Consider the following 12,006-nt stretch of genomic DNA (forward strand, 5'->3'; position numbering starts at 1 on the left):
GGGTACCCCTGGATGGACGGCCTGGCAAAAGTTCTGCCCAACCCCACCCCCTAATTCACATACACTTGTCACCAGGACCTCAATTCCCCTTACATCCCACTCCTACAGATCCTTTTTTTCCTGAAAGCCCTACAGGCCCACTTTCAAGGGCTCTTCTTACCAAGGAGGGGTGGGTGTGGAGAGGGCCTGGGGGATGCAAGCAAGACATAATGGCAGAAGGCAGAGCAGAGGATCTTCTCTCTGCTCTGGGAGAGCCTTTGCTCTCCCCAGTGCAGGGCCCCTGGGGAGCCACCCAGGGCTGCTCTGTTACTAATGATCCTCTGCTTTTCATCTGGCTGCTTCCCCAGATGTGCCTTGGGGTTCTTTACACTCCCTTGAGACCGTTTGGGGCTCATTCATGAATTCATTCATTCAACAGATGCCAAGTCCCATACTGGGTGAAAACAGAGACCGGTGGACACAGTTCCTGACCTTGGGAAGCACCCAGACATTTGGGGAGACTGGATCTTTTAGCAGCTGGTTACATCACGATGAATTAAGTGCTATAATGGGGATGTATGTGGCAGAGGAACGCAGTGGGAACAGAAGGTATAGACAGCAAGCAGCCCCTAATAAGAGTCTTGAAGGAATAGGTAAGGAAAGAGGAGCCAAATAAGGATGCTGCAAGCTGAGGAAATAGCAAAAGGGAAGACCCAGAGGTGACAGAAAGCAAACTGTGCCTTCATGGGGCCAACAGTGCTCACAGGGAGGGGCCAGAGGTGAGATGGGGCAAAGGCAGAGGCAGGGCCACATTGGACCTTATTTGGGCTTTATCCCAAAGGCAATAGGGAGCCATAGAGGAATCTAACCGAGGAAAGGATACAAACATATCTGTATTTTAGAAAGGCCAGTCTGGACTGGCAGAATGGATAGGAGGGAACAAGACTTGAGACAGGAAGACTTGTCAGGAGGCCACCAGGGCTGCTCAGAGGAGACATGACATGGCCTGAACTGGGGTTGTGACTGGGGATGGGAGAGAAAGCACAGGAGTAGAGACAGTTGTGCCAGATAAAGTGTAGGTGTTGACAGTTCAATGGAGAACCTTGAGGGCACAGTCCCTACCCTCATACAGCTTAAAATCCACTGGGGAAATAGCCATTAGACAAAGAATCAAGTGAATAAATACATTTGTAGATGTTATACATGATGAGAAACTCCATAAGGAAAAGTAAAGGGTGCAGTGAGAGATGATAATGAGGTATGAGACGGTAATCAGGCAAAGGGAGGAGGAAGCAGAGCTTCTGTGCTGAGGGAACCAACCACATATAAGAAGGCCCCAGCAGCCTATAGGGTTACTATAGCCTATAGGGAGCTAGTGTGCATTAGAAAAAGGTGCCCCTTCTTTCCCAAGGACACTGCTCTGCACCAGGGTTCATGGCTAGGCAAACAGAGAGCAGGCTGGACTTCAGCCTCCACCCACCTCCTTGGCCAGGTGTGGTATTTCAGTGAACAACCCACAGAACTGTTCACAGAGTCTTGTGCATGGAGGCCCTAAGGAAGGGAGAGAAGAGGAGGGGCCAAGGATGACCTCAGGCTCTGGTTTGCTTCACAGTGGACGATGGTGCTGTTATAAAGATGGAGACCTCTGGGGAAGAAGAGGTCATGGGGACAGACTCAGTGCAGGACAGAAACCCAATGTAAAAAGGTTAAACCCCACAGGGGGTATGTTGGAAGGATGCAGGGCAGTTCGCATAAGGGAGCAGCGCTGCAAGCACCACAGCACCCATGGGCCCCGAGAGCCGGGATTGGAGCCCCTCTTGCTGTTCGACACATCCCCCATCTTGCCTCTGCTTGCCTTCCCTCCCTCCTAGTCCATATTGGTTTTCTCCAGCAACTCAGGGGATTACCTAGATCTCACTGCTTAACTCCATTTAGAAAATTTCCAGGGAAGAGCTCTAACTGGACCAGCTTAGTTCATGAGGCAGGATTTGAACCCAGGCAGTGAGGCTCCAGAGACTGCACTCTCAGCTGCCCGGCTCTGTAGCTTCTGCAGAGGAAGGAAGGAGAGAGCATCAGAAGGGAGGGGAGAAGCTAGAGCTTGGATTACCACATGGATGATGGGATTTGAGGTCCCCTCCTGGCCTGGGAAGTGGGGAGGACGTCTAGCTGAACCCCATTTGCAGTGTAGATGAAACATCCCTGCTCTTGGGGCCATTTTCACCTGGGCTGGATCTGAGGAGACACCGGGCCATGCTCTCCATAGAGACATATGCATGTCTGTACACACACGTGCTCATACAAGAGCACACATGTCCCCAGAGCATATACCACCAGAGGCTGGTGTACCTTGATGCCAAGGAAGTTTAAGCTTCAAGTCCTTGTCCCTTGCATGAGCTTCTTCTAAGGCACTGGGAAAAGCCCTAGAAATATGTTCACACGGTCTAGTTTCTTTTCAAATTTTCTAAAGTAAAATACTTTAGCCAACTGGTTATGACCATTGTCTCTATTCTGACCTCTCCCCTGTTTTGGGTGGCATTTATGGGCGTGTTGGGGTCCCCTCGAAAGGTATTCATCTTGTTTGGGTTTAGTGGAATATATTTTAAATCAATGAAATATAAAACAGAAGTAATGACAACGAACAGTGAAATAAATTACAATGATTCTGACATTGAGAAGACAACTGTACCCCCAACATCTATTTAGATCATACCAAAAAGCAGTTTATTAAAAGAAAGTGATAACTTTTTAAAGGAATTTTTGAAAAGCCTCTTGCATTGTTTGATAATCTAATGAACAAAGAAGAGTGAATTATATGAACACATTGGAAAGCGATTTCAATTTTTTGCTGGTCTAACACAAAATACTGACATCAACAAAGACAGAATAAAAGTCATAATATGCCACTATAATGAGACCTTAGCATCAACAAACTTTTAAAATGAACCCTGCCAATTTAAAAGCATTTAAATTTAGTCACCGCACAGGAAAACTCAATATACCTTGAACTCTTAGAGTCCACAGATGAAAGAAACTTGATGGAGTTTCTGCCAAATTTGACAATCCTAAAAGTGTACATTTTAGGCACAATTTCCAATACACATTTCCAATAGAGTGGTGAGCCTGAAAGAAAATCCCCTAAATTATCAGTGATATCAAACAAGTTTTGATCAACCATGTTGCAAGGAGAGACTGAACTATGTGAATTAGCTCTCAGTTCTCTGTACAGAGAATGATATTATAGAATCACACTGAAGAGGCACTTTAAGAATATACAGCCTGATGCAAGTGGAAAGGAGTGGGCAAGACTGAAAAAGGCAAGAAAAAAGAGTAAGCTGCTATAATGCATACTATCGAGGCAGAAAGTTTGAGGAGGAAGATAAAGACAAAAATGGTGATGGTGCTAATGATGGGAAAAACAATTTGGTTCTAGCTCAGTTTTTTCTCATCTATAAAACACTTAAATCCTCTGCACACAACTCACTAGTACTAAGGGGAAAAAAATGGGAGGCTGTCTAGTAGTCATTTTTATACAGTACAGGGTCATTTTTGTATAGTTAACTTTTTAATTATTTTTAGACAACATTTAACAGTGAGTTTTAATTCATATAGAACTTTCCCAGTAACAGGGGGCAGTAAGTCCCAGATGATGTCAGTGGCCACATAATTCCTGGGATCTAGGCCTGGCTGTGCCCCTAACCAACTCTGAGACCTTGGGAATGTGATTTAACCCTTTTGGACTTGGGCTTTCTCTCTGTGTAATGAATTAGTGAATTTAAAAGGTATGTCCTGGGGGCTTCCCTGGTGGTGCAGTGGTTGAGAGTCCGCCTGCCGATGCAGGGAACGTGGGTTCGTGCCCCGGTCCGGGAGGATCCCACATGCTGCAGAGCAGCTGGGCCCGTGAGCCATGGCCACTGAGCCTGCGTGTCCAGAGCCTGTGCTCTGCAACGGGAGAGGCCACAGCAGTGAGAGGCCCGCGTACTGCAAACAAACAAACAAACAAACAAACAAAAAAAGGTATGTCCCAGTTCTGAAATTCTTTAGTAACTCAAAGCATTTCAAAGAAAAAGATAACAAAATAGGTCTTTTACAGATAAGGGAGCTGGAACCATGACAGATTTTTCTTAGCATAAGCAAATTATTTATAGCCCTCTGGTTTACTGATCCTTCTTTAACTTTTCCCAGTTAAAAAAAAATTGAGTTATAATTTACATACCATAAAACACACTTTTAAAGTGTCCAATTCGGTGGTTTGTATTATATTCACAACTTTGTGCAACCATCACCACTATCAAATTCCAGAACATTACTCCCAAAAGAAATCTGTACCCCTTAGCAGTCACTCCCCACTCTCTTTTCTCCCCCCAGCCCAAGGCAACAACTCAGCTATTTTCTGTCCCTATGGATTTGCCTATTCTGGACATTTCATATGAATGGAATCACACACTGTGTGGCCTTTGGTGTATGGCCTCCTTCACTTAGCATGTTTTCAAGGTTCATCCATGTTGTAGCATGTATCAGCACTTCATTCCTTATTATAGCTGAATAATATTCTACTACACGGTACATTATATTTTGTTTATCCATTCATCAGGTGATAGATATTTGGCTTGTCTCCATTTTTTTAGCTATTATGAATAATGCTGCTATGAACATTCATGTACAACTTTTCATGTAAATATATGGTTTTAATCCTCTTGAGTATATACCTAAAAGTGAAATTGTTGGGTATATCATAACTCTATGTTTAAATTTTTGAGGAACTGCCAAAGTCTTCCCCAAAGCAGCTGCACCATTTTACATTCCCATCAGCAATGTATGAGGGTTCCAATTTCTTTGCATCCTCAACAGCACTGTTATTGTCTTTTTAATCTAGCAATCCTAGTGGGTGTGAAGTGTATCTCATTGTGGTTTTACTTTGCATTTCCCTAAAGACTAATGATGTTAGCGTTTTTTCATGTGCTTATTGGCCATTTGTACATCTTCTTTGGAGAAATTTCTATTCAAATCCTATGTCCATTTTAAAATGAGGTTATTTGTCCTTTTATTGTTGAGTTATGAGAGTTCTTTATATATTCTAGATACTAGACCCTTATCAGATATATGGTCTGCAAATATTTTCTCTCATCCTATGGGTTGTCTTTTTACTTTCTTGATATTTTCCTTTAAAGCACAGAAGTCTCTTGTGGTTGCTGGAGTCCAGTTTATCTATATTTTTCTTTTGCTGCTTGTGTTTTTGGCATCATATCTAAGAAACCATGACCTAATCCAAGGAAACATTTTATAGTTTTAGTGCCTACATTTGGGTATTTGACCCAGTTTTAGTTGATTTTTCTATATGGTGTGAAGAAGGGATCCAACTTCATTCTTTTGCATGTGGATATCCAGTTGTCCCAGCACTATTTGTTGAAAAGACTATTCTTTCCCTCATTGAATTGTCTTGGCACCCTTGGCAAAAACTAACTGACACTAAAAGTATGGGTTTATTTCTGGACTCTCAATTCTATTGCATTGATCTGTGTGTCTACCCTTATGCCAGTAGCACACAGTCTGTTTACTGATTTGTAGTAAGTTTTGAATGGGGAAGTGTGAGTCCTCCAGCTTTGTTCTTCTCCAAGATTGTTTTGGCTACTCTGGGTCCTGTGCATTTCATGAATGTACCTTTAAGTGGCCCTATCCCAGTGGTATTTTCAGTAGCCACAAACCTTGCCTGATATAATATGGGAGCTGTAAAGTGGCATGGGAATTTAACGCAGGTTCATGTTGGTGCACAGGAAAAACAGCTATAGGGGAAGATGATGAGTTTTTCATTTTCAGTCATATTCGATACAGCTTTAATAAAATGAATGTTGTTTTGTTAACTGAACATCATTCTGTAATTGCAAAAAAAAGTTGCAACTGTTTTTGTCGGCATTATGAATGCTTCCAAATAAATATAACTTATTTAAAAGTATTATGTAGGTGTGTCAAGCAGTTAATAACAATATTAAGCTATTTTTTCTGGATTTTTAAACATTTTTAGTATTTGTCAGCTTTCTAAAATTTACATTTGGTCCTGATTTCAAAGTCTAAATAAATATTCACTTTTGTACCCAACTTTCTGTTCTTTTTTTTTTTTTTAATGTGACCCCTCCCCCAAATGTCTAAACTTCAGGCCTCATAGAACCTGGACCCAGCCCTGCACACTGCCAACCAGGCTCACCTACAGGCTGACTCAGGCACGAGGGCCCACCAGGAGCACACACAGGAGACCCCACAAGGCTCCTATGAAGGAGTTGCAGAGGGAGGAAGACGCTTGGGGCAGCCACACATCTCCAGCTGCTTCCGGGAGAACTCAGCCGCCCCTACCTGGTCCTGCCAGGGACACTCGCAGTAGTGCCCACGCCCACCTGTCCTTCTTGCACACGTGCACGCCGGACCATCCTTGTGCATCCTTCACCACAGCCATCATCGTTCCCTGCTCCCCACCCCACTCCTACAGCCAGCAGCGAGAGGCGAGGTGTTGAGGCCCATTTTCCCCAAAGTCAAGCCCAGGGAGGGCTGACGCTCTGCCCCTGGGGCCATACTGCCACTCTGAGGGACCAACGCTGCTGGGAATGGCAGGAGCCCATGAGGGAGACATGGGGTAAAGGCTGGTCACAGAGGGTTTGGGGGCAGTGGGCAGTCCGAGGGAGGGGGGAAGAGGGAAGGAGAGGAAGTTAAATGAGAGACACTATCTCATTGAATCCTCACAAAATATTATTCCCTTTACGTAGATGAGGGAACAGAAGCTTACAGAGGGAAAGTGACGAGTTTACACAGCTAGTAAACAGCAAAATGAGATTTGTACCCAAATCTCTCAACCGGAGGACATTTTACTCCCCAAGGGATCTTTGGCAGTGTCCATAGACCTTTTTGATTGTCACGAATGGGGAAGGGGTGCTACTGACATCTAGTGGGCAGAGGCCAGGGATGCTGCTAAACATCCTACAGTGCACAGGACAGCTCCACAACAAAGGATTATCTGGTCCAAAATGTGCAGAGATTGACAAACTCTGCACTTCCCTGGAATATTCTTTACCTTGGCCCCTTTCTAGACTTCCCCTGGCCTAGGAGATCTGGGATCCACTTGCCCAGGGGTCACAGGAAGGAGCAAAAGGAACAACCGTACACCCCATTCCCAGCTTAGGTACCAGGGTCAGTGCTCAAGCTATAGATCTGACAGCCACAGTCACCAGTTTCCCACTATGGCACTTTTAACTTCACCCTCCCTTGTCCATTGGAGAGAGGAGTTCTGATCTGTGGAAAAGATAGCCTGCCGGTTGCACTGTTTATCATCACTCCAAAGCCGGCTCTGTGCCCCGGTTAGGTTAGTTTCCAGATGTGGCCACAAGATGGCACCCCAACCCACCAGGAATGTGAAGGCTCTGGGCCTGGGAGAGAGCATATGGCATGGGCCAACCTGGACCAAGGCCTGGGGGTTGGACTTAAGCCAGTTCCAGAGCCTAGCAGGACCAGATCTAAGGCCTGTAAATGCCAGGTGTGAGAACATAGGCCAAACTTGGCTTCAGGACTCCCTTCACCTTTTTCTTACCTATACCCAGCCGCAGCTCGTCCTCCAGCCCCTCTCATCAGCCCCCTCCTCTAGCCTGAACAAGAGAAATTACAGAGCTGAGGTGTTATGATATAGGGCTTATTATTTTTCATATCCATCAATAAAGAAACTGATGTACAGAGAAATTGAATAACTTGCCCAAGGTCATGGTTTGTCAATGGTGGAGCTAGGATTTGAATACAGGCACCTCCGTTCCAGAGGTTTTGCCCTTGACCACTGAATAACACCACCCCACTGGTAGTTCACTGCACCCTGCGCTGCTCCCCGCCCCTCAACAGCCAGTGATCCCAAAAAGCCTCTGGCACGGGACCACAGCTTTCCTCTGCAAGGGAGGGGGCAAATGGCTGTGAATAAGGGGGATTGCTCACAAGTGGAAAGGGGTGAGGTTCTCAGCTGGGCTGAGGGTCTGTGGTTAGTGGTTGCTGGTAAGAAACTAAGGCTCAGTTCAGTGATTCTCCCTCCCTAGCCCATTTCTTTGGGGCTTTCCCCCTTTTTTTTTCTATGTTGCCCTCTTGATTTTTCTAGGCTTTCTGCAAATGCCAGCCTTCTTACAGTGTGAAGGGGAAGTGAGAGAAGGGACTTTTGTGTCCCTGCTTAGGATAGAGAAGGGGGAGATCCTTTGAGGCCTGGGGTGTCATCAAGGATGAAGGTGAGAATCCTAAAGTGGGACAGCGTGGAGCACCTCATGGGCAGCTACCCTCTCCCACCTGGAAGGCTCTTCTCTCTGAGCCTTCTCTGCTTGCCTTGTAGGGGATTTTAGGTGCGATAGATACACTTTCACACTCCCCCTCCCTCCAACCCTGGCCTGCCTCTTTTACTAGCCCTTCAGGGCCAGGCCTGACCAGGGCTCCTAATAACCCAACTTTACCCCTTCTAGGAGCCCTTGGCCTCTCTCTGCCTCTCCCTCTGCTTCTCCGCACCATCCGGGGCATGCTTCAGTTCCCCATTATGGCTCACCATGGGGTAGTGGCCTGAGTGGGCCCTGCACTGACTCCCTGAGAAACCCTGGGTAAGTCTCCCTTTGACTCCCTTTGACTGGGTTAAGGGCTCCAGACTCCTATGGCCTCTGACACTAGGATGCTAGGATGCTAGCCTCTCTCCTGGCCTTTCTCAAATCATCCAGCCCTTAATGAGGAGCTAGTGTACGCTGGGCACTGTGGGGGAAGCAAGCAAGAAGGAGGCTTGGAGGACCTGATAGTCCTTTTTTACTGGGACATGAAATAAGCTATAGTGAAGGTTAGGGAGCTGTACTCTGATCCATGTGGCCCTGCAGGAGAGGGAAGAGGTGGAACCCTGGGCCCCTATGGTTGGCAGAATCGCAGAAGGCTTCCTGGGCAGAAGAGGGACTAGACAACTGGCTGGAAGGAAGGGAAGGTTTGGCGAGGCCTCTGTCTTGTCTCTCCCCGTCTTGATTTCTCCCAGCTGTGTGTGTGTGTGTGTGTGTGTGTGTGTGTGTGTGAGAGAGAGAGAGAGAGAGAGAGAGAGAGAGAGAGGAGGGAGGGAAGAGGGGACTCCATTTCTCTGTTTTATCACGTCCTTGGATTGGGGCAGAACTTTCTGAGAGAACTGTGTCCTGGGAATCTGAATTTGAGCCAAGCTGAGCTGCACTGGCTCTGGCTTCCTCATGGGTAGGGGACAGGGCTCACAACAGTCAGGGTGAGAGGGACACTGAAACGCACTCTCATCCCTGTATTACTCTGAAATAATTGTATTGAAGGGGAAGAAGCCCCCATTTATAAGGAGAACACAGATCAATCTCTGAAGTGAGCAGGTGCCACCATGGCCCCAGACTCCAGCTCTCTCTTTGCCTCTGCCCATCTCCGCCCCTGCTTCTGCCATAACTCTGCCTCTCTGCCTTTCCCCTTGTCCTTCTCCCACTCATCTCTTGCTCTGCCCCGTGCCCCTCTCCAAACCTCTCCATTCCTCCCAACCTTTGCCTCAGCACACGCAGATTTCGCTGGGCCAAATGAGGAGAGAGATGTGTGCGGCGCAGCTTCATCCCCAGACCCACAACTAGGTCTGTGGGTCAGTGTTGAGGGACAGCTGTCTGCGCAATTAGCAAGTGCCGACAGGTAAATAAGAGCCTCATGTCTTCTTAATTAAATAGCCCTTTGCCCAGGCAGCCTTGTGTTCGATTGGGCTGGGCTGGATCAATAAGTCTCTTTCCAAGTGCGGCCACCCCTGGAGCTGGGCCTGACCTCCCCAGCCTTGCCCAGACCCACCTGCCCACTTCCCTGACTGCCCGGAGCCCCTGGAGGGCAGGGTCTCTTGTGCCCCTGTGCCTGGGACAGAGCCTGGAACAAGTAAGGAGTGAAGGAGTGATTGCTCGATTGAGTAAACTGAGGCACCGCCAGCAAACGTGGTCCAGGAAGCCTCGGAGACCCAAACTGCAACTCCCACCCCAGGATCAACTGTGAAGCCAGGAATCACAGCAGGGGTCTGCTCCTTTCCAGCCCCCAGACACAGCATCAGCTTCCCATCCAGGGCAGCTGAAGTCCTACGGAGAAAGGGGGGCTGCCAATGTTCACGACCACTAGAGGCAGTTGCTTCTTCTGACCTCTAAGGACAGAATGCCCTTTTCACAAGGGATCCTCACCTAAGGATCTTGGGCTAGTGTGGGAGGATCAGTGAGCTGGGATCAGGATGGCAGAGCGTTTGACACTCATGGGAGACTAGAGTCGTCCTGGAGTTAAGAAGGGCCCAGGGTCAGAAAAGGGTCGAAAGGGGTTAATAGGGGTCCAAGATTATTGGGTTTTTAGTAGAGGGCTTAGAGGACAACACAACCTAGTATAGGTGTGTGCTGTGTATAGGGGAGCGCGGGGTGTGTTATTTTGGAATCCATGCAAGAGGGTACCTATGGAAGCGTCATGGGGGCTTCAGGTTCCCTGCGAGGGTCGGTATTGAACAGCTGCTTGGAGCGGTCAATACTGGTCCGAGTCGAGGTTTCTCTGATAGCGGTCAGGGGCGTCTTGTTTCGCTGGGGAATCAGACAGTCCCTAGTTTGGAAAGACAGGGGCGGTTACCGACGCCCTTCTCACCTCAGTCTGACCCTGGGGCGCGGGTTGAGACGTCTCCCGGAGCCCCCGCCCACTGAGTGGCGCTCCCCGGGGGCGGAGCGTCGGCGGGTCCCCCGGAGCCGCAGGATCGGTGCCGGGCTGGCGCCCCCAGCGCCGGGGTTGAGGGAGGCCGGGCTCCGCGCGGGGCTGGGAGGGGGGCGCGGAATCAGGGCTTTTTAGGACCCAGCGCGGCACCTCCCTCCGGGGGCGAGTGCGGCTGCGCGCGCCGTGTGCCAGTGTCCGGAGAGCGGCGGGCTGGACGCGGACCGCGCGAGCGAGCAAGCGAGCCAGCTAGCCGAGCAGCAGCCCCGGCAGCAGCGGCGTCGCGGCGGCGGCGGCCGCTCCGCGCCTCGCCTCCCCGGCCTCACCAGCCTTGCCTTGCCGCGCCCGGACCTGCCACCCCCGCCTCCCCGGTCCGACCGCCGCGGCCCCCTCGCCTCGGCCGGCACAGCCAACAGCCTGCCACAAGCAGAGCGCAGAGGCACCGGAGTCAGTGCCCGCCGGCCCCGCAGACGGAGCCCAGCCCGGAGAACCCTTTCCCGGCTCCGCGGAGCTCCGCAACAGTCCCGGAGCTGTCCCTTCAGCACCGCCGCCGGAGTCGAGTCGGAGCGCAGCCCAGCGGAGAGCCCCAGGTCCAGCCGGAGCGCACCGAGCGCAGCGCTCCGCAGCAGCAGCACGGAGCAGCAGCCCTGGTGCCCCTGCCCAGGGTGCCCGCCATCTCCTCCGAGAGGCGGGGAGAAGGAGCGAGGAGGGCGGGCGGGCGGGCGCGCCCGCCGCCGGGGGGGGGCAGGCAGCCAGGCAAGGAGAGGGAGGGGGCCTGAGTCCGCCCTGCGCAGCCGGTCCACGCAGGGAGGAAGGCAGCGGGCATCCATCTCCCCCACGCCGAGAGCGCGCTGCGGCGACCACCTCACAGCAGAGCGCGAATTTCCAGATTCCCTCTCCTCCCCTCCCCTCCCCCTTCCAGGGGCTGGTCTTTGACCGGCCCTGGAAGCAGCTGACCTTCCCCCCAAAAGCTTTGTGTCGATTTCTCCATTTTCCCGCTGAGATGGGGACGGGAGCCCGGCCCCCCCACCCTCTTTTCCCTCCTCCTGGGGCTCGCCGCTGAGCGCCGCCGCCCCCTTCCTCCCTTCCTCCTCCCTCTCTCCCTCCCTTCTTTCCTCCTCTGCCTCCTCCGCAGCCGGACCAGCTCCCTCCCACATCTGGCGCCTAGAGACCCTGGGGATCCCGCGCACACGCCCTTGGACCAGCACCCGACAGAAAGCGCCCTGAGGGGCTTGAGTCGCTCTGGGAGTAGCCAGAGCCGAGGTCCTCTGTCCCCTCGACGGCTGGGGGGAGGGGGGAGGAGGTCGCGCGCCCCCCTCCCCGGCGCCAACTCCCCCT

Source organism: Lipotes vexillifer, unplaced genomic scaffold (genome assembly GCF_000442215.2).
Source record: "Lipotes vexillifer unplaced genomic scaffold, Lipotes_vexillifer_v1.1 scaffold892, whole genome shotgun sequence".
NCBI classification, from domain to species: Eukaryota; Metazoa; Chordata; class Mammalia; order Artiodactyla; family Lipotidae; genus Lipotes; species Lipotes vexillifer.